The following is a 22,535-nucleotide window of genomic DNA, read 5'->3' as shown; positions in this document are numbered from 1 at the left end:
ACCGAAATGAAATGTCTCTGAATTGCTTTCATGTAAAGAAAGTCTCGTTTTACATTTTATTCACCTTGGTGCAACAGTGGGTAAGGCACTCGGCTGCTGACCCGCCGGTCGTGGAATCGAATCTCGATCGGGCTGGCCGCATTTTCGATGGGGGCAAAAATGCTTGAGACCCGCGGGCTTACATTTAGGTGCACGTTAAAAAACCCCGGTGGTCGACATTACCGGTACCCTCCACTACGGTGTCTCTCATAATCATATCGTGATTTTGAGACGTTAAACGACAAAATAATATATTATCTCGTTTTATGTTTTCGTATAAAAGGAGGCCTTATAAAATTGTAGAGCACCTCTGAAAATCGTGCGTATGGTTTTGAACAATATATCTGAGAGATATGTGGGTAAAAACATTTAAACAACTGTTAAGACAGCGGGATCACTCACCCGGGGTTTTCTTCCACGCCACTGCTAGCATACTACATCAGTTGACGAAACTGGAAGTCGTCCAGGGTGTGCGTTTGTAAACATTTATGTTGTTTTCATAAGCTTCACTCCCGCGACACTGTCCGCCATCCTCTCTCATTGGCTCAGAGGGCTCGTTCGGCTCATCTAATTGGATTAAAATGTCGCCATCACAGGATTCCACACTGTGGAAGAAGTGAAAATTTCCCACAATACCATCGGTCTCGCTATTCGGCGAACGCTGCCGTGATTCTGCAAGCCCTAACTCGTGGCAAAAACGATGTGCGATATTGCATTTGCTGTTTGATTTCTTGATCCTGAGCTGATTGTTATTATTTATCAATATTAGCCGTGAAATTTCTCGCGTATTGTTATAAGTCGCTTTTAGTTCTTATTCAGTGGACGTTTTGAAAACGTCCACTGCGTTCCGTGACTTCGCCGAATGCTCCAACTGCGTTTGGATTTTTCGCTCTTTATTACGACCCGGGCTAGATGCTAGATTGCCTGTATATAGGTGTTCCCACTCCCAGGATATTGAACCACTCCCGCGGTTTCATTTTGAAGAGAGTTTATCAGAAGAAACGTCTCCGGGGCATCAATCACAAAACTATCAGCACGGCCCACACGTCAGCTATTGGTACTGGATTTTCAGCGCGACTGCAAGCTGCCATTTCTTTTGTCATCTCAGCAGTTTTGTTTCCGCTGGTATATAACGAAAACAGTAAACAAGAGAATAGACAGAGTGCGCACAGGACAACAAAGTTTGCTGACCATTAGGCTTTTCTTCGCCTGACTACACGAATTTTTCTTTCGTTCTTGCTGGGTGAGAACAAAGAAAGGGCCTAAACATTCTGCTTTAAACAAGTTAGTAGAGAAGCCTATACGGTGTTACTGTATACGGCGTGACACTATAAATACCCTCTTTTGTTAGTGCAGATCCATTTAAAAGGAATCGTAATTGTATTGCACCAATCTGTGTTATATGTTGGTGCCCTTCGCTTACCTTCTCTGTAAAGACCAAGCAATTTTTTTTTCTTCTTCTGAACCAGTTTTTGAGGTAGCGAGTGGCAGATCAGGTCTTAAAATACCGTGAAGCTATAGAAGCGCGGCCCTTTCTTGTGGTCTGCGTCAGAATAACACCCTTGTGGTGAAAGAAAATATATTGTGAATGCATCAGACGATCGGCATTACAGATCTTGTAGGCGTTCTTTTACCTTTGTTCGAGTAGTTTGACTTGTATTTCAGTGCGCCATTCGTTCGTTCTTTCGTTTGCTTGTCGGTTGTTCGTGATAAATCCTGCGTGAAGATAGTCTCAGCTGAACCTAAACTTTTCTTAAGTTGATGGTTTAGTAGGTTAACAAACTGTCACCATACCGTACCTGAGGCGCAACCCTAGCCTCGGCTGGTGTTGCGCCTCGGCAGGGTTTCGACCCCAGCCAAGGCGCCTTGGCTATGTGTCAAACTTTGGCCAAGTGCTGAAGAAGTAACAGCTGTGTCTGTTGAAACAGGGCGTCAGAGAAAGTAGGGAGCGTTAATCCTGGCGTTGGTTGAAACCCCTACAAGCAAGTAGGGAGAGTTGGAGCCTCCCATATCAAAGATTGGAGGCATAGAGCACGCTATGCATGTCCGGAAAGACAGAAGTAACAAATGTTAAGGGATGTAGACATTGCAGCTAACAGCGAAAACATTTCTATTACAGTATCAGTCAACTAGCATTTGAAAAGAGATAGAGATGGTCCCTTCACCAAAGAGTAATTTCCCAGGAAGAAACAAGAAATTCATGCACATCTAAACGCATTTTTTATGAGGCCTTGAAGGCGCATTCCATTAGGAGAGGTCATGCATGAGATAGTTAAGCACTTCAAACTATCAGTCAAAGCGGCAGGGAGAGAGTACTCGTTCTCTCTCTCATACCAACACGCACTTACAACGTGATGTTGGTCAACGCCCTCCTTGGAGCACCCGAAATGCATGATTGCAGTACCTATACCTCTTTTGGCAGTTCACAGACTTACAAAAACAGAAACAAAGGAAAAAGCTCGGCAGGTCCCACTCAATCCAGAAATGATGTAATACGAAGGGGTAATAGAGTTGCGGCGTATACTGCTTTTAGTTTATTATTTTGTTTTCAGCCAAGCGCTACAAGTTCGACCATCTATGGGAATTGCAAGTAGTTGTGGTTCTATCGTGGGTGGGCCTGTAGCTCGGAATACTTTTCACGAGGAAGACGGGGACGAATGGAGGGCACTTGCCGAATGCCTTCAAAATATATCTGGGGGGGGGGGGGGGGAGGGGGGAGTCGTATTCGCCTCCGCCCCCGCCCCGCTTGATTGGGAATGGATCATGTGCTTACTTGGTATTTTGACCACACGTACGCCAGAAGGATATATTGTCCGACATAACGTCGTGACCCACGTTACAGCACACATGTCAGTTTTCTCAAAATGAACAGCACGCTATGGTGCGATGATGTGCATATCTTAAGAAGTAGTTTTTGCCCAATTCCTCCAGTTGGAGCAATGTCTTACAATATCTTGGTGAGACAAAGATGGGTATTGTTTGACAGCTTTTATAAAAGCAGATAGCCAACACAGCAACCACAGTTGTTATTGCCGCGATAGCAGATTATTATAAGGTCTCTCTGTAAGTAGTTTCAAGCAGTGGCGTAGCTGTGTACTACACATGACTACCACGCACAATACTTGGTTTCGATTCTGGCTCTGACCGTTTTCAATCTTTCCGGCCCTCTGATTTCTCCCTCACTAACAATGCTCCCAGCACCCTTTATTCGAAACGTGCTTGTTTGGTGTACACCAGCTGGCTCACGCAAGAGGTTCAAAAACGGAACACCAAGAAGAGTATACTAAAACCTACCGCATGCTCTGGCGTTTTCGTCATGTGTTGGGCTGACAAGGTGGGCTTCAACACGTGTGAGGTAATATTACCTCCTCTGGTTCATTTCTAAGCATCCATCCCTCCGTCCATGCATGCGTCCGTCCACGTGTCCCCCCTTCATACTACTAGGCGACTTCAACATGCACATTATGGACCTACCTACGTTCCATCACTAGCATCTACTTCGCTGATCGGCTTCCAAATTTTAAAAGGATGAATGGATGGATGGAAGTTCGTGAGGGGGAGGTAGAAAGTTAGGTGGACAGAGGGTATCAATAATTTGGTGGGATCATTTGGCCGCAGCACGCACACATCCGGAGTCGATGGCGAAACACGGGAGAGGCCTTTGCCTTGCAGTGGGCGTAGTCAGGATCATGATGGTTCTCATGTAAGACACACGGCGCCAAAAAGGCGAGGTTTCTTGCGCGCACGAAACATGATCGTGCTCTAAGTCAAGTGTACATGCCTCGCCATACGCTCTGTACTTATAACGTCCTCTTTCGACACGTTCTGCGAAAGAGCATGTTTTAGTCGGTGGTTTTAGCCCACGAGTCAACTGCCCTCGGTATATGATGTTTGTTGGTATCCCAACGTTGAAACAAAGTGATTCTCATCCTTAATAGATTCAGTGAATGCCAGTGTAATCACAATACACCGTATACACCCCCCTCCAGCCTCTTCTTTCCCCTCTTCTCGCGACCTCGCGCCATAAGCGACACAACCGCGGACTGCACGGGAAGTGGACGCACGGGAGGCGAACACAATCCACGTTGGTGTGGCGGTGATGCCTCCTTCCCGCTGTTGCTGACGTCACGGTTTGTTGTGACGCGCAATTAGCGTACATGCCCGCGGCTTGCAATGGCGCGTCCACAGCAACCCCTCCCCCTTTTTTTTTTCTTACTCCCTCCACGCCACTTGCGCTTGGAACGCTGGGCGTTCTCAGGCCACTGCACTCAGTCTTTTTCGTGATACAGTGCTTAATAGCGTCAGCTTGGGCTTGAAGCGGCTTGGCTAACAAACCCTTTTGTCACGCTTCAGCGCGGCTTTGTTGCTTTTATAAAGCAAAATTAAGGTCACGGCCTTCCAGTTTTTTGTTGCGGGCGCCTGGATGGGTGTGCGCACGCACTGTAGCACATGTTTTTTTTTTTTGTCGATCGCTTTCCCAATAGTTTAGTTCTCTGTCCGAACCACGTTAATAAACACTTCTTCCGTTCCTGTACGGTATTATTTATGTCTGATAAAATTAACAGCTATTGGCTTTGTTACTTTCGTTATCTCGTCTGCTGAGTTGTGAATGTTAGTGGAGCAAATCTATTTAATTGGACTGATTTATCAGCGCAAAAAAAGACATTTTTGCTCTGATAAATCAGTCTAATTAATCATGAACCAACTCGCCCAAGCAACAGTTTTGGCGGAGCAAATCCTCTTGGTCTACGTATAGGTATCGTGCTCAACATGGGTACGCTAGATGTAATCCTAGTTAAAATAATTTTAATCCTAGTTAAAACCTTTCACACTTCTGGGGGCGTCATCAAGTTACCTATAATTTTGAATAACCCGTAATCCACGTTATTATTTTTCATGGGGTGCTACGCGATTGAGTAACAAGGACAGATTAAATATTTTATTCCTAATCAATATAATATTCTTAAAAATGACCAGCGTCAGTGCCATCCTTGTTAGCGATCCATAACCACTCTGTGCACTGCTGCACATGATGGCTGAGCTGCTGTAACCGTTTACATAGGTGCACTGTATTGCCACCAATGCGCGGCAAAAGAACATTTTTTGCGTTTGATCTTTTTTCTCTTGAGAATAATGCATCATTTTCAGCTCTTCGCATGTCTTTTTCTCCACTTTATTTGTAATCCTCCAACTTCCTGCTAGATGAATTAGTAAATATTCGCGTGAAATGATTTCAATGTGGACTTTCGTATTAAAAATAGCGGTCGACTGCTTGTAGAACCATATGCAGTAGTGACAATCATGCACCCCGCAACCCATATTTGTTACCTCCTCATAATGCAAGTTTGTTCTTGATGACCGAGACTGATTATGGCTAATGAATGAATTTGGGGGGGGGGGGGTCGACTTTAAACCACATGTTCTCTCTTTTTGCCGTGGTACGGAAAGCCATTACATTCTCCAACATATTAATCCTAAAGCTGCTGTTGGACATTGTCTCATTAAAAGTTCAGTCGTTTCGAGCTATCCCTAATGTTGCTCGCACCTAATTTCCGTACGTCTCCGAGTTTGTAAGAATATGGGGCGTGCATTGCACAGATAGTGCCACCTTGCCTGGCTGTTTTTAATTTTATATTAGATTCGTTTTTTTGTTGAGGAGTTGAGTATGCCTCTGTCGTCTCTAAATGGCACAAGATACTCACACCTACTTTCTCCACTCATTAGGTACACACCGCAGTGCCTGATGGGAACTACGGTGTTTCTAATGCAGCAAACTATCCTTTGGTATTTGCCCACGATGTTAACGTCGAGAGCTTGGCTGGGTATATTACGCACACTTCTCAATAGCATTATCGATGATGCAATCGTCATTCATTATTGAACGGCATTTGCTAAGAGCAAGTGTCCTTCAACACTTCTAAGAACAATCAGCCGTCCTATTCTGACGGCTGATTCAAGTGGTGCCGAAATTCTGCTCAAAATTACCATTTCGAATTGCGGAGCGCAAAAAAAGTAATTATAGCAAATTAGGTCAACTATTTGTTTTTTGCATTACACTTCATTGGGTACGACACCGCCTCTGTGCAAAGCTGTTCTTTGCATTATTTCTGTAATAACACCACTAGCTCAAAGAACGCACCCTACACCACCTCTGCGCAAAGCTGTTCTTTGCATTATTTCTGTAATAACACTACTAGCTGAAAGAACGCACCCTATCACCAATCTTAAAGTTTCCGAACCTTCGTACACAACAATACTTGCATTTAATTTTCCACTTTGAATGGGGAATGGTCTCACGCCACTTTATAAGCCTCCTCCTCTTCTGCGGCCGAGATGGAGCCAACTCTGAGGAATCAAGTGCCATAGACCTAATTAGGTTCTCAAAATGGCCAACAACGTGCTTCAGTTGCCTCTGAAAGTATTTCGAGAGGTTTCTTTTGTGCAAGAATTAGTATGACTCACACACAAAAAAGTAGCTTCGCCTTTAGGAGTTTAAAGCGATAGTGACATCGTGTTTTAGTTCTTACTTCAAACACTTAGTACTAAGCATAAAACATTTTAAAATTTGCTTTGCACCCACTACATGGCAATGATGGAATAGGCGCAGTAGTGTGTGTGTGCTTTTTGTAGTGGGGTACCAACTTTCAACCACGGAGCCATTATGATAATCACAGGTTCTGACGCCCGTAGGAAATGGCCGCGTGTACCACGCATTATTACTGCAGTATTTCATCTATAGCATTGTGGAGCATGTATACAAGTTGAGTGTGTTTGTAAATCACGAAAGCTACTTTCATTGCATTTCCAAGCAGAGTCAGGTATTTTCACTTTTTATCACTAGCAGACGTGTGGCTGTGTGTTGGAACATTCACTTGTGACGCAAATGACCCGGGTTCGATTCGAACTCGGATTCTAACAACCCTGCTTCGGTCCCCACTCTGCTCTAAGATTTCTCATCACTTATTTAGTTATTTTATTTGCATCGTTATCGATTTTTCGGTCACACATAAGATAATAACTTTTCGCTCACAACCAACGGCGCGGACATCGACACCGGAATAACTGCAAAACGAGCTCTTTAACGCTGTCACGTTAAAACTGCGACAGAGAGAGCGATATATAAAGAAAGGCAGGGAGATTAACCAGAAAGCAAGCATCTGGTTCGCTGCCTACCACTAGGGAAGGGGAAAGAGGAGATAGAAAACTAAGGAAGAAGGAATGAGAGAGAGAGAATGAAGGGGCCAAGCGGAAGCACGCACACTGGAATGTCACAGTCATTCGGCGAGACGGATCGCTCGCAGACACTTCAAGAGAGCATTCATCGCTTCTCGGTGTGAAGTTTCCCCTTACCGATACTCTAAAATTGATTTTTTGGAAAGTGGCTGGTCGTCGAGGTGTGCAAACACTGCTGACAGAGACTACCTCTGACAGCTGTACTGAGGGCCCTGATGCAAAATGTGTTCGATGGTTTCGACAGTGCCGCGATGGTCCCTGTCTGACCGGCCAATGCGGCAAGCAAAGGCGTGCGTATAAAGTACGCCAAAGCACATGCAGCCCAGATGAATGTATCTGGAAAAAGATAGGGGACAACAGGAAGCGGCGGGTCTTGAAACAATTTCTCTCCTGAGGTCCTTCTCATGATCACGCGCGCCGAACAGCAGGACAACAACGTCGCTGCATGCCATCACTCGCATCATCTCACTTGCGACACAAGCTGCGATTTAACACGAGATTTTATGAATTGATAACGGGAGGGCTATATAGAGCTAAATATCGGAAGATATCTCGGATTTCTGTGCTTAAAAATACAAAGCAACAAATGGGTTGTTCTCTCTATAATGAGCCCACAGTGTCGCGAGACCAGATCACCTCCTTGTGAAGCAGTTTTCCTTCATTCTGTCGCCGCGGGCGTCTACAGCTCAACTTTACTATGTTTTCTGCTGTATTACCACCATTTTCGCAATTAGAAAACCTTGCAAGAAGTTGTTCCACCTTTACAATAGGCTGCCACGTCGGCCTTTTCGCGCAGTAAGAGTGCGGGCTTGTTCAGTGTATTCATATGGCGTGTTCGACACAGAGTGCAACAAACACACGCCCTAGCTGACATCCGGTATCGTCCACAGATGTGTCTTAATAGCATCGGTGGGCAAGAAGAGCTTTAGAGAATAGCCCGCTCATTTTCTGCACGTTCTTTTCTTATTTGGCAAAATATATTCAAATATATGTTCGCTTGAGCTACGTAAAAACTATAAGAGATTTCATTGAACTTAACGTGCGTTTCTTTATGTGAAAAACTAATGAGAGACTTTCCTTTGCCTTGAAAAAATCCTGAAAGCATGCTTTCATTTTCGGCATTAGGAGCTTGTAAATGAGGGGACCGGAAATTTTTTTTTGTTTTTTTTTTGGGGGGGGGGGGGCGGTTACAACGCTTGTGACCTTGAAAACAGACAACGCTCAGCGCGCGCAAACGCCGAGCTCCCTCACCAAGGCTTATTATGGCTGGTTGTTTTAAATTCTTCTGTATAATTCCCACTTTGCACATGATATTGCCTATAAGGTCAACGTACATGTACAAGTCGCTAACCCAAGTTAGCAAGAACAAGCCCTTTAGGATGGACGGCTAAGCCGTTGTTTTTTTTTTTTTGCGAAAGAACGAATTGTGCTCTCTCCTCTTCCTACTCGACAAGTGAGTGAGAGAGAGGAAGTTTGAATGCCCTTTTCAGTGAGGCTTTATTTTATGCCCCTTTCTCGCATTCACACCGATGTAAGCCTTTTCAGGACTCCCCCTTGCGCATACTTTATGGCCGCGTTTCTATTAGACGAACAACTCGCGTTTCTCTACGGCCACCTTTTCGCACTCTGCTTGCGAGCATTGCTTTTCATGGAAGGAAAGACCCACTCATCATGTATATGTATTGATATTCTCTTTGAGGTTGGCAGCTGCATGGAAGAGGGGGGCTCAGCTTCATCTAACGCGACTCCTCGCCCGAGGCGGCGGCTGCTCGCACCGCCACTACCTCGGGAGTCATTCGGGTTTATTTTACGCTCGGCCGTCAAAAGGGGGGGCTGCGAAAGCTCTTTTTTGAAGAGCCGCGTCCTGCCTTCACGGCTGACTTCTCTTTGATCATTTGAAAACTCGCCACGTTTATGGGAGGGTCATATCGAAGCCCGTAAAATTATCTCAAAAAGCCGGAGAAATCGTCCACGCATCACAAGTGCACTTCACGCAACTATCTTCTCTCTCGTTTTTCATTTTTGTGGCTACTTGATGGTGTGTTAGTATTTTTTCTTTCGCCTTTTCAACCATGAACAAGCCGATTGAAATCATTGCCGCCGGGATAAAAGGACATCGTGGTGTCTCCAGCAGCTTTTATCGTGCGAGTATTACGCAAGTGCCACGAACCAATTCACGCATAATACGGGCCAGCGGATGCTTTAAAGGAAAACCCTCGAGGTATATGCCGTACACCACGGCACTCAAAAAGAAAAAAAAAAGCTGCTGGATAAAACATGGAGCCGCACGGGAGGTGTGGTTGTAGGCGTATTTATAAATTGTGAAGACTGTTTCAACGCCAATCACGCACAGTAATGAATAATTTGTGCAACAACGCCTGCAAACCACGAAGTGCTGGTCTTGTTATTCACGAATTACCTGGGTAGAAAATTTATTATCTAGTGCAATGCTCATAACAAGACTGGTAATCTTTTTTTTTATTTTATTACGATGCAGGCTAGCCCTTATAATGCTTAACCAACTAGGCGAATAACCTGTCCCGTGTCTTCAAGTAGCCATGCTGACTAAATCATGTGTAGTTCATAATGCATTGCATGCTTTTCTTTGCATGACCAACTTTAAGATAAGCTCCCGCGGAATTGACAAGTGGAAAACCTACGTTGTAGAAATAGTAGCTAGCTTTCTGTCCTCAACCAATCATTTGCTACGGTGCATACCAATAACTCCATAAGATGAATTTGCTCTTTGTTGAAGTTTACGACAATTTTCTCCGAAATTCATTCTCAAAACAATTTACAATGAAGGGCTGGTCCCATTTCGCACATTCGTGCCGAGACAAAGGTGTAACGTCCAAACCTTTATCTCCCCCTCACCTCTCCAGAAGAAAACTGGCGTACCTTAATAAAGTTTGATCATTCATTCAAACCGCCACGGTGGTCTAGTGGATAAGGAACTCTGCTACTGACTCGCAGGTCACGGATTCCTATTCCGGCCGTGGCGGCTGCGTTTTCGATAGAGGCGAGAATGCTTCAGGCTCGTGTACTTAGATTTAGGTGCATGTTTAGTAAATAAACCCCTGGTGGTCGAAATTTCCGAAGCTATCCACTACGGCATCTCCTACATTAAGATGATGATTTTGGGATGTTAACCCTCAGCATTTACTATTACTATTATTCGTTCACCCATTCTCTCTCTGTCCAATAGTAATAGCTTCATGTAACATCGTGTCAACTTGTGCTGCATATGCACGTGGCTATAGGCCGCCAATTTGTAACCATGCTTCCTGCCTGATTCGAGGCTAGCCTCATACTCTACCGCTCATGATCAGCTCTTCCCATTGATAATGCTGGTGGACCATCGCTCTGACCACCGGTAATCTGCGAAAGCGCGAGAAAGTGTCAGTCAAAGACACCGCCCCATTATACCGGCCGAGGCATCAATACAAGTAGGAAAAGGTAAATTAATTTCTTGCCATTGAAGAAAACCCAGCGCAGTCACGGCATGAGCAGTATATGCAGGGGTCTCAGAGCATGTTGTTAACTTTTCGTTTGTATACATCTTGTATACGCATTGTATAAATATCCGTTTTTAACACAGGCTTGCAGATGCAGGCCTGTGTTAACGTACACTAGCCATAGGCAAGTATATTTCTTTGCAAAACATACTTGCCTAGTGCAAGCACTACGTTTGTGAAGTAAAGAAGAGGAGGAGAAAGGGAAGAAATGAAAGGCAGGGAGGTCAACCAGACGCACATCGGGTTTGCTACCCAACACTGGTGGAAGGGTTTAGGGGATTAAGAGAGAAGAAAGAGAGAAGTAAAGAGCAACGTGTGGTACATGTGACCTTGTCCATTGCACGATTATAAGCGATCCCGTTGTTCATTCGTGTTTAAAGAACCTAGCAATGCCCGCGTCGCTTTGCTGGCCTGTGACGCGTAAAGCCATGAACTAAGGATCTTTTCTTCGGAAAAAGGTTTGCTATCTAGTTTATCTAACGTTTAGCGCAGCAAGTTGCGTTCACTCACAAAACGATAACATTGTCTCGTCAGTATCGCACGATTCACATCTGTAGATATCCGGCATTCCAAATGCGAAATGAGGACGCCTTCGTGAAAGCTACACGTAAGCACAGGCTGCACACTAAAGTTGCAACCCGGAGGGAGAGGTCCGATGGAACTTGAAGCTTTCTCGATGGGTCCAATTTATGTAGCGGTGGTTCACGACACTGGGTTCACTCAGCCAAGTTCTCGACATTGTGTTAGCGAACGAGTGAAGGCCCCTAGCAGCGTCGGTTCCCGACAAGGGTGTTGGGGTTGTCTGGGCGTCCACGTGGGCGGATCGGGCAGCATCATCAGCAAGATCGTTACCGACAATGCCACAATATTCTGGTAACCACTGGAACACCACGTCATTTCCTTCGACAAAACTTCGTGAAGCACTCCTCATATTTTATTTACTTGTTGTTGATGCACCCTTTGTCGTAAAGCTAACCTAACAGCGTAACATATTAGCATGTTGCTTTCCCCTGCCCTCTTTGAAGGTTGGCTAGAGCGGCGTAGGTGATGCTATCGGGCCGTGGTGTAGATGATCGGCGGGAAGCCGTCAAAGATGCGTCAAGTTCTTCTATAGGAAAACATTGTCCATTTCGGGGGTGCGGGGCTCACGGAAAACCCTTTTAACAGCGCAAGGAGACATGGCGGACACGCCAGCGATTCGCGAACAAAACTCATTCGCCACTTCGAATGGAGTGCTGCCTAAATGAAGGGCTAAATCCATGATAAGATGTCTTTGTTGGGGAGTCGAGCGAAGGCCTCGAATAGTGCTCCAGAGGCATGACAGCGGTTTTAGAAGATCCAATGACTCGCAGAATGATTTCCAGCGTTCCTGTTCAAGTTTGTCTAAACGTCGTTGGACTTCTTTTTATATGGGACTTTTTTCTATATGTTAGGCGTTTGCAATATCGTATCCTGTATACCTACATACAGGTATACAGGATACGCAACTACATGAGGTGCACCTTGCCGACTCTATCGTCTTGAACGGTATGCCTTCCAACCCCTCATAACAACCCTCCCCAGATGTTCCAGGTCGCCTGGCGCCGACTGCAGACCCTCACCTTTCGGTGCCTCATTGTGTACTCCTACATCCAAACGGGCGTCATGAATTCACAGTGCTGTCTATGTGGAGGCATTTCCTCGCTCCACCACAACCTATGGACTTGCCCCCAAAGAACCTGCAACCAACCGAACTCGTCTTGCGACCCCACACTGAGGAGCAATGGGAGGCCCTTCTTTTCAACACAGACCGAGACGTTCAGACACGGGTCCTGGCAAGAGATGAGGACACCCTTAAGATGCACGGCCTAACAGCATACATAGTCAGCACCTTCCTTTAACCCCACGCTGCTTGATGAATAAAGTTGTCACTCACTCACTCACTCACTCACTCACTCGATTCAGTGGCTGACGATGATGAAGAGTTGTGGCTCAGCATTTCAATATAACTACTTACTCGTTATGAAATCTGCATGATGGATGGCTAGGGAGATTCGACACTTCTTACACGCAGTGCCTGAATGAAGCGACTGCTCGCCTGACATGATGCCTCTAGAAGACCCTTTTCGAAGCAGTTTCAAGCACTGCAACGAGAGCAAAAGGGCGCTGATATTTACACGAACACAAAGAAAGACGGATGATGACAGGCACCAGCTAACAACCGATCTTTTCGAAATATGGATACTATGGCTGCCAAAGCACACGTGACTGCCACAAATGTGCCATTTTGTGCTCTGATGTCAAGATCACCGTGTCCCCGCTATGCGTCAAAAACACGCGTGAATCATCTAAATGATATATAGCCAATTTATTTTGACATGAGGCTACAGATACCATGCTAAAATTTATCTTTGACGTGTACCATTTAAGCTGTCTCGATTATTTTTCTTGCTCTTATTTCGTTTGCGCCTGGCAATGATACTTTATTTCACGTAACCTTGGTGTGCAGGCGCAAGCCCTGCAGTGGAGGACAAGATGACCACTAATGGCTCTTTGCACATTATACTCGTGTTACTTGAACCTTACATTTAGGCACCTTTCCATTTCACCTACGTATCCTTTTTCCGCAGGACAGCGGGATCGAGTGCACATGTTCCAAGCATTCTATAAAGATTGTTTTGTAGCATTTCGCACCATGCAAGCACTGAAATGGCTATAATGTAGAATATCCGGCTTTCATGCCGAGTTCCTAGGTATAATGTTGGCTCAATCTCTGGCTTCTTTGTCATTGTGCGCAATAGCTGTGATGGACACTGGCGCGGCAGCGGCTGCCGAGGAGGAGCAGGACTACGTCGCCACAGAAAACGGTTCTTGTGAGCTCAGAGCAGCTTGCGCTGTAAAACAAAAATTACACAACTAGGAACACAAAGAAGAGAAGGCAAACATAAAAGATGCTTCTAATTGAATCAAAGTTTTATTGATTGAAAGAAGATTGATGGCGTTCTTCTATCTCGGCCTCTTTTCGTGTACTGCTTGATTATTAAAATATTAAAATCTCTGTTCTTCGCCATTGGTTTCGGTCCAGAGGTAAGAGTTTCTCGTCACTGCTTTCTATTACATCGCGTGGGAAGTTCATTTTGACGAGCAAATAGAGGCGCACATGCACCCGCACGCCGGACAGATGTATACGAGCCACATTGTAAGGACGCAATGTTTCTGGCAGAGACACCATCTTATTTATTCAATCACATCCCCTACATCGCACCATTCATTGTCTACGCCAGACTCGCGATCCGTAGATAAGTGTACAAATCCTCGAATGCAGGACTCGGCAAAAGTTTGCATCCCTTGTCTGACAAAATCTGGTACAAATGAGAACTCCCTCGCTGTTCTTCCACAAACTGCAGGTATAGAATGGACCTGCACGTGTTCGCGGGGGATTCATTTCACAGATTCCGCCATGCGGTGCTGCTTGTTCTCTCGTTTATATATAGCGCAGGGTTTGGGAAGTGGTTGTCTCGAAATCCACCGGGAGTCCAATCAGTGTGGCTCCAAAGGCGTTTCTCATTGGTTGCTTTCTTCGTTCTTACAAATGCGTGACAATGCGACTTGCTCGAGGGGACTGATGCAGAACGTATGCTATAATGGTCTGTAAACAGAAAGCGTCTGTGCGAAATGGCTGCTACGTATACTAAAGCCAAGCATAAAAGAGGAACAGCACACATGATGCCAGAAGAGGCTTCGAGGCAAGGAAACAAAACTCACAGCGTGTTCCTGAGGAATATAATATACCCCTTAACTATTGAGAAGTACTCTATGTTGATATATTGCGTACTATAAATATATATAATGAGATATAACAGACAGTAATGCCAAAGAATGTACAGGGGAAGTTATTAGAACCAATGGAATGTAAATAAGAAGAAAGAAGAAAGAAAAGTGGATGAAAAAATTACCAGCTGTGAGCAGGAATCGAACCTACGACCTTCGAATAACGCGTTCGATGCTTTTCGAAGGTCGTAGGTTCGATTCCTGCTCAGTGCTGATGGTCAGTGCTGCCATTCGGGGGTGCAGCACTGACCATCAAACCGCAAAAGTGTCACTTTGGATTTCGTCAGCTTCGGTTCCTCGGGCACATAGTTAGTGCGGAAGGCGTCCGCCCGGACCCGGAAAAGATTGCAGCAGTTGAAAATTTTCCGAAACCGCAAGACAAAAAGGCCGTCAGACGATTCCTGGGACTATGTGCCTACTACAGACGCTTTGTTGAAAACTTTGCTAAGGTCGCTGAGCCTTTGACACGGCTAACAAAAAAAAGTGTACCATTCTCTTGGCGGGACGAACAAGAAGCGGCTTTCTCAGAGTTGCGACGCCATTTGCAGTCTCCTCCAATACTTGCCCATTTTGACGAAGAGGCCGATACAGACATACATACCGACGCGAGTAACGTTGGCCTCGGTGCCATCCTCGTTCAGTGGCAGAATGGAGAAGAAAAGGTCATTGCTTACGCGAGCCGCACTCTATCAAATGCTGAGTCTAATTTCTCAGCGACAGAGAAAGAGTGTCTCGCAGTTATATGGGCCATCAGCAAGTTTTGCCCATACCTCTACGGCAGACCGTTTCGAGCAATCAGTGATCATCATTCATTGTGTTGGCTGGCAAACATCAAAGACCTTTCAGGAAGGCTTGCTAGATGGAGCCTGCATCTGCAGGAACACGACATCACTGTGGTCTACAAGTCTGGTCTCAAGCACAATGACGCGGATTGCCTGTCTCGCGCACCTGTTGAGTCTCCATCATCTGACCAAGAACAAGACATCCCATTTCTTGGAGTTCTGAATGTATCGGAGATGGCTCGTCTTCAGCGAGAGGACCCGGAACTACACCCGCTTATCCAATACTTGGAGGGTCACCAAATTGAGGTACAACGAGTTTTCGTCCGCGGTTTGACATCCTATGTCCTCCGGAACTACGTCCTATACAAGCGCAGCTTCGTAAACACGGGTGAGACGTTTCTGCTTTTTGTACCATCATCACTGCGAGCAGAAATCTTAGAAGCGTGTCATGACGACCCATCGGCTGGCCATATGGGTAGTAGCCGCACTTTGGCCAGAATTCGCCGGAAGTATTATTGGCCGAAATTAAGGGATTCGGTGCACCATTATGTTAAGTCATGCCGCGACTGCCAGAGACGTAAAATACCACCATCAAAACCAGCGGGTCTGTTGCAACCAATAGAGCCACCAAAAGAGCTATTTCAGCAAGTGGGAATGGATTTGCTTGGTCCATTTCCTCTCTCTTCATCGGGAAAGCGCTGGATTGTTGTAGCAACAGACTACATGACTCGATATGCTGAGACATTACCTCTCGCGAAAGGAACGGCGAACGAAGTAGCCCAGTTTTTCGTCACTCAGATTGTACTACGACATGGCGCACCACAGGTTGTCATTACAGACAAAGGAACAGCATTTACTGCCCTTTTGATGCAGTCTGTTATGAAGCTCACCCACACCTATCATAGAAGGACTACAGCATACCATCCGCAAACAAACGGATTAACCGAAAGGCTCAATAGAACTCTCGCCGACATGATCTCGATGTATGTGGACGTTGAGCACCAGACATGGGACAGTATTTTGCCTTATGCAACATTTGCGTATAATACCGCAGTACAAGAAACGAAGCACTTCACGCCATTTCAACTTGTTTATGGTGGGAAGGTCACAACGACCTTAGACGCGATGTTACCTGTCAACGATTCGAATGAGAGTGACCCAGACATCAGCGACTACATAGAAAGGGCAGAACAGGCACGGCAATTGGCAAGACATCGTATCATTTTGCAACAAGGCTCCGATGCAAGTCGTTATAATCTGAAGCGGAGAGACGTACAGTACAACCCCGGAGACAAAGTGTGGGTGTGGACGCCTATACGCGCACCTGGCCTATCGGAAAAACTGATGCGGCGCTATTTCGGCCCTTACAAAGTACTTCGCCAGTTAGGCACGCTAAACTACGAAGTAATTCCTGAAGGGCAAGTGTGCTCAACCCGACGCAGAAATCGCCCAGAAGTCGTACATGTAGTACGAATGAAACCGTACTACGAAAGGCACTGAACGAGACAACTGATAAATGTGCTCAAACATCAGATAAATACTCCTTTACAAAACTGTTCGACGTCAGCGTACGCATCGGGACGATGCGTTTCAGGAGGGGGACTAATGCCGCATGTTGTTAGGCACCTGCCGAAGTCCTGCGCCGCTTCCTGTTACTTTCAATTCTGCCACACAAACGAGCCAAGCTATAAACGCGCCACGCAACGCTGGCTGCACGTGTCACCACATCACGCGCAGGACAAGGAACGCTGGCGGTACGCGCCAAGCTATAAACGCGCCATGCAACGCTGGCTGCAGGTGTCACCACATCACGCGCTGGACAAGGAACGCTGGCGGTTTTTCGAGGACAGCTCAAGGCGAGACGCAAGAGGAGTTGACGAGGTTTTGACCAGTGAGCTCCCAACCTTTGTGTATTTAGTTGACGGGCACAAGTTCGCCAATAATAAATAGCTGTTTCAGCTTCCGCCACTGTATTAGTTCGTTACAATATATATATATATACATAAATATATATATATATATATATATATATATATATATATATATATATATATATATATATATATATATATATGCAGTGTTTTTACAGGTCGACATTAAGGAGTAATACAGTGTTAGTACGGAGGTTAAATAGGATGAGAGCTATTCTTTTTTGTTTTGTTCTATCTCCGTTTGTTCTATTTTTGAATGCTGCCTTGTTTAGTTATCTTCTATTTGCCGTTTGCACTATTTTTCGTTTGCTCAGGTAAGGCAGTCTAATGCGTTTTCTCTCTTTCTTTTTTCTCTCTATGTTCTTTCATACATTTATTTCCTTCTTTATTATTTAAGTTATTTATTTCTTCATTTCTTTCTTACTACATTCTTAGTTTTTTTCTCTTTTTTCATCACATCTCCTCTCAGCTTCTTTTGGTAAAGTTGTGGTCACACTTCTTGCACTCTCCTATCTTCATTTTTCTAAGCTCTTCGGTAATATTATATTTTCATTACTTCCATGTGTTGTGCTCTACACCTTGTTCGCGCGCGCACGTGTGTGTGTGTGTGTGTTGAGGAAAGGGTGAGCTGTAACTTTTGTACGTTTTGTTATCTTTATTTAGGCCTTTCTCCTTTTTCAGGCACGCGTCACAATTAAGGAAGGCCATCATCGCTTCATCACTGTCGCCGTTGCTGGTTTCAACGAGGTGAGTGAGTGTCGGACTAATGAAAATAAATTCATCTCTAACGACCCTGTGCAGTAGAAACAACACTAGTAACAACGGTCACAAGCAATACACCAGGTTTATGCGATCCTCACGCCAGAATGAACAAAAGGTGTTCGCAAAAGTGCTCGACGGGCGAAATCATGAAAACACTGACTCGAGAGCGCCACTTTGATTCCTGTTATGTTCTGGCGGCCAGCGAGTTACACGATGAAAACCGCACCACCATCTCTGATCGAAAACACCGCAAATAACTGCAATAGTTTACCGACTTTGGTATGGCGCTATATGCTATAACCCGAGGTCGTGCGTTCGATTTCGGTCTTAACGGGTACGCTTTGACGTGAGCGAAACGTGATTATATTTAACGCCACCTGCCCGATGTCTATCATTCCCTTATCTTAGGGCTTTGAGGTGCTCGTCTATTGTTTGGGGAGATACGTGGCGTGGCATTTCAGTTACTCGACGGCAACAGATGGTAGACAAGCTCAAGATATTTCCGTTCTAAATGAAGCAACATTGCGATTCGTCAATGGGCTCCTGTGTTTCTTACAAAACGCTTATTTTTATGCCAACGAAAAAGCATATGTATTGCGGCGAAACAGCAGTCTCCGCATGCGTTTTACAGATGTTATAGTTCCTCCTCAGTGCCTTTCTTTCCAGGCTGCTGTAATCTGGCTGGACTGAAGCGTGCTCAGTGGCGCATTTCGTTAGCCAAATCATGAAGTGGTTTGTTCTTAACTTCGGAATCTACTTGGGTGATATGCATGATCATGCGTATATTCTTAATGTTCTTTTTTTTTCATTTAGAGTTGACTTGGGTAAATCGGGGAACTATGTAGTTAACCAGAGAATTAACCATGTCGTTTAGTGAAAAGCGGGTAATTTTCTAAGTGATTCTTTTCCTCGTGCGGTTATCAGTCAACGCTGAGTTCATCTATCTGTTTTTATGATTTTTGCTGCGACGAGTCAAGAAAATGGTCTTGTAGGTTTCGATGTCCGATTGAATACGTGTCCCACCACTGTTTCGTTGTCATATTGAGCACCCGAAATCTCCATACTTTTGGTTCCATGTCCACGCCAAGCTACACTATCCTCTTACGAAAGTTGAAAAGCTGCTAGCTGTGTCCGATCGCCTCTCCGTCAGGATTTTTTACCGCTGCAACTACGCAGTACCTCCTTTACTCTGTTTCTCCCTCGCCTTCCTGTTTTCAACGCTGCTCCCTCGTGCTCCTTCCGTGCGGCTCCTTCCGTGCGGCTCCTTTCCCTTCCGGCTTTCATAGTGGCGGTGGCGCCGGGGCTCTGACCTTGGCAGCCCGGCCCGGGACCCGAAAGGCGGGCTCAAGGTTCGCACTTCAAGCGCCACACGGCGCCGAGCTTCCAAGGCCGTCCTGGGCCGAGCAGCTCACCGCAGCCGCCATGTACGGGTCTCTTCGCTAATTTTACTGATAGTTCACGCTCTAGTCAGAGGCTCCCGTCACTTCAGGACGCAATGAAAATCAGGTTACTGCGAACCTGCGCGTGAACAGGAATAAGCAAGGCATCATGAAAATTGCATATATGCAATGCTGGGGATCCTGCCGATGATGTCAGCGTCGTATTTCCAGAAATGCAATGGTTGTCAGGGACCCAGCTAAGCTGCTTTGAGCAACATTTGTTACTGAATAATTATATCACCACACTGATTATTAGTAAATGTCCTTAAATTGCTCTTTGTACCCTAAGGCAACACAACAGTCGCGATAATGTTTGTATCGGATGTCCCGATTTTTCGTGACATTTCCGTGAAGAAACAACTCGAACGTATTCCAGCATGCATCTGAACGATTTTTCTCCCAGGAAGAGATATTTTTCATAAGAACTCCCGAGGTGAGAATAAAAGGAATTGCGAGAAATTGTGCAGTATATTGTACCAGAACAGATTTCAAGATTTCTTATGCACTGCCTACAATAGACGGCAAGGCTTTGCGACGCGTGTTACAACTCCAAATGTAGTAAGTATACTGTAAAACTATACTAGAAGAGGAAAGGGCGCGAGCTTGCACTGCAAAAATAAAGCGACTAACCGGATTAACAGTAATATATATTGACTATGCCCAGAGCGTTGGTGGCTCGTTCCAGTGTCACATAAACAAAAAGGCAACCCTTGACAGAATACCAAATCGAAAGCATCAGATGCCGCTTGTGTGTGAGGCGAAAAATCAAAACGTGATGAGGTCGAGTATTGACATCATCGTGACGTCTTCAAACGCGACGTCAAATGATGACGTCATCACGATACATCGTTGTTTGGTCAAAGATCGGCTGATCCCAGAGGCAATACAAAATCAAGTTGGGTGCAGAGTTTCCAACGCCTGCGAACTTGGAGGTAGCGCAAAACTACGTAGGGTGCAGAGGAAAGGAAATCAATACGATCGATTGAGAAGAATAAGGAGGTGAGTTTGGTATTCTATTCGGGCTAGGAAAAAGCATAATGGAGCGTGTGAGTTCTAGCTGTTCGTAACTGGTACGCAAGCCCAAGATAAAGACTGCATGTAAGGAAAGAAATCAAAATATTCTATTGCATGCAGCCCGTCACGTGTCGAATCATGAAAGCCTCGTTTTCAGTAAGCGATATAAGGTGCACGAAGAGGTATATATACTCTAATCGGTTGAATCGGTCCCGCCGAATCATGCTCTGTACAACAACTAATTCCTCATTGACCTACTTACTATTCAAGCGTTTTGTCTATCGATTAATTGATTCCCTGTAGTGTGTAGACCAGTGCCATGTAACATAAGAGTCCTTAGACAAACCAAACGAAACGGTACCGATCCGCACTGTTTACTTAACGCCGACGTGGACCCACTGTCGTTTTGCGAGCCAGACGTGAAGTCAACAGGAGGCATCAGTTACAGATCATCACATGCGCATGGATAAAATGAAAGAGACTAGAACTGATATAATAACGACTGTAAAAAAGAGGATAGACAAATGAAATTGGAGCTTTCCTAGAGGAAACGCAGGTAATAGCTGACCGGATACGGTGTTTTAAATTCAGTGAGTCATGCAGCCCACTTGAGCCCCGGAAAACCTCGAGCAGCCCACACGGAGTAATTCTTCTACACGCGCCATTTCTGTGCGCACGAGTAAATGACGGGCGCTGTCCACGTACATCGGCGGCATGTTTTAGGGGCGAATATGGAACATTTGATCGACGCTCCTGAGGCTGCAAAGTCAGCGCAGTATTTCTTCATTAACGTGGTAGCGTTAGAGAGCTCGTGTCGCAGAAATTGAGCCGTCAGCGTGAGCACTATTGGTTGTGAGCGGAAAATTGTCCGTGAGCGAAAAACCGAGAAAGAAGCAAATAGAATAAAGAATATAATTTTTGTCCCATTGAGGATCGAACCCGGGATGTTTGCGTGGGAAGCAGGTGTCCTAGCTACCACAAAGCCACGATGCTACTTGCAGATGTTTCGGGGAAAAAGAAAATACTACAGAAATGTCATGCAGTGGATAGAGTCGCCTTAACGCATTTTGTTCGACAGGTGTCACGACGAAAACGAGCCCATTCGGCGATTTGTAGGTGCATTTGGGAGATCATCAAACTACGTCGAAAAAGGCCGGGATAGCGCAGCCATCACCGCTAAAAACACACAGGAACTTTCAAGCAGCTCTAAAAATGGACAACTATGTCTATCTAGGGGAAAACATATCATGCCCTTCTAGAGAGGCGTGTATTGGCATGATATTTCAACTGGCTTCAGTGTGCTATTATGTTTTTTTTTTTCGGGGGAGGGGGGTGTTTATTTTTGGGTACGGTTCAGTTTTATTCTTTTTTTTTTTCGCTGCAGAACTTCTTGATATGGAGTAGCCGAGGCGATATGGACCTCAACCTCTCCACAGTAAATCAGTTGGAACAGAACTGAACAGATTATGAAACGCAAGATTACGTGGTGTCATCTGTGAGGCATTGTGAGACTCTCTATTGCGTCTAAAATGGTGAATGCGCGGCAGGTATCTTGGAGGCCGTGGAACTCTTGCTTTATATCATGAACCTACATGTACCTTTCACGCGCGCACGTGTTTGTGTGTGTGATTGTGTGTCTGTGTGCAATCTGTGAGACATTGTGAAAAACATGTCTCGACTACAGCAGATTGCCGTTTTAGCAGAGAGAAGTGGCCACAATGCACAGTCACTGGGTTATTATAAATAAGTCGCGCTAGTGCACGTGCTTGTGTGTGTGTGTGTGTGTGTGTGTGTGTGTGTGTGTGTGTGTGTGTGTGTGTGTGTGTGTGTGTGTGTGTGTGTGTGTGTGTGTGTGTGTGTGTGTGTGTGTGTGTGTGTGTGTGTGTGTGTGTGTGTGTGTGTGTGTGTGTGAAAACATACTAATGAGTACGCACTTAGTGGTAGAAGGGCGCTATACATAAGCTTGAGGTTCCCCCCAATTTTTCTCGTCAGTGTTTCGTGACAAAGATT

The sequence above is a fragment of the Rhipicephalus microplus genome, chromosome 2 (assembly GCF_043290135.1).
Source record: "Rhipicephalus microplus isolate Deutch F79 chromosome 2, USDA_Rmic, whole genome shotgun sequence".
NCBI lineage: Eukaryota > Metazoa > Arthropoda > Arachnida > Ixodida > Ixodidae > Rhipicephalus > Rhipicephalus microplus.
This window is presented reverse-complemented; position numbering follows the sequence as displayed.